Raw genomic sequence first — 1,520 nt, 5'->3', positions numbered from 1 at the left:
GAGCTTAGTGTCAGACGCTTGGTGAGAATGTCTCCTCAGTGTTGGAAAGGAGAATCAGAGAGCCAGGAGTGGGGCCACAGCGTCAGCTTCATCTCCCCAGAAACCCATTAAGGCTATCTTGCCCCCCTGCCCCGTTACCCTAGACCCACTTCCCAACCCCAAGTATCGGCTGACTCCAAATAACTCTTTTATCAAACCCAAATGAGTCATCTAGACTGCCAAGGTTGTTCACAACCCCTCTACCTACTTCTAGGCAACTTGGGAACTTTGCAAAGTGAGGAAGGGAAAGAACACTTTTAACCTCGCCCCCTCCAGCTTACAGAATTTTTTAGGGTCCAGTCCTTGAAGTGTTTCAGCTATTTTGAACTTGTAAGGGTTTTTTGGTTTGGGTTTTATTTTTATTTTTATTTTTTTATTTTTTTATTTTTTATTTTATTTTGGTTCTTTTGTCTGGAGATTGCCTACTGTACTCAGCTAGCTTGGAATTTACTATTTACCTGAGACTGATCTTGAACCTCTACCTCCTGGGTAACAGAACTGTAGGTGGTGAAAATGGTCTAGGCTTAAGTCACAAAGGGCCAACTGAGTTAGCCCCCCCAGGTATTTTCTTTTCTCCTCTTCCTCCTCTTCCTCCTTCTTTCCTTTTTTTGTTTTTTCCAGTTTTGTTTTTGTTTTTTTGTTTTTTTGTTTTTTTTGGTTTTTCGAGACAGGGTAGCCCTGGCTGTCCTGGAACTCACTCTGTAGACCAGGCTGGCCTCGAACTCAGAAATCCGCCTGCCTCTGCCTCCCGAGTGTTGTTTTGTTTTTGTTTTTAAAAGATTCATTTTATGTATGAGTGCTCTATCTGCATGTACACCTGACGGCCACTAGAGAGCACCAGCTCCCAGTATAGATGGTTATGAGCCACCACGTGGTTGCTGAGGATTGAATTCAAGACCTCTGGTAGAACAAGGCGGTGCTCTTAACTATTGAACTATCTCTCCAGGTTTCTTTTGTTTTTATTCAAAACAGGGTTTCACTGTGTAGCCCTGCCTGTCTTGGAATTTGTTCCATAGAGTAGACTGGCTTCAAACTCAGGGTTCTGCCTGCCTTTGCCATTTGAGTGCTGGAATAAAAGGTGTGTGCCATCACCACCTGGTTCCCAGTTTTTTTCCTAGACAGCGTTTTTTACAGTTCAGGCTTACCTATAAACTATGTATGCCAGGCTGACTTTGAACTCCTGATCTTCTGCCTCCCACTGCCAAAGGCTGTGGTTACAGGTGTGTGCCACTATTCCTGGTTTAGGGAATATTCCAGTGCTAGGGATCAAACCCATTGTTTGGTGCTAGAGATTGTCAGGTCCCAAAAAACCTCNGACAAATGGCCCACTGGGGTGCCTTGGCACATCAAGGTGTCTGCTGGACCTCTAGGCTCACTCAGCACCTGCAGCACCTCCTGATCTTGCACCCCTACCTCCCACCCTCTGTCTAAAACCTCTGCAGCCCAGGGGCTTGGCTTCCCTCCCCATCCCTCCCCTCCCC

The sequence above is a fragment of the Mus pahari genome, chromosome 6 (assembly GCF_900095145.1).
Source record: "Mus pahari chromosome 6, PAHARI_EIJ_v1.1, whole genome shotgun sequence".
Taxonomy (NCBI): domain Eukaryota; kingdom Metazoa; phylum Chordata; class Mammalia; order Rodentia; family Muridae; genus Mus; species Mus pahari.
The sequence above is the reverse complement of the archived record's forward strand: the minus strand, read 5'-3'. Positions refer to the sequence as shown.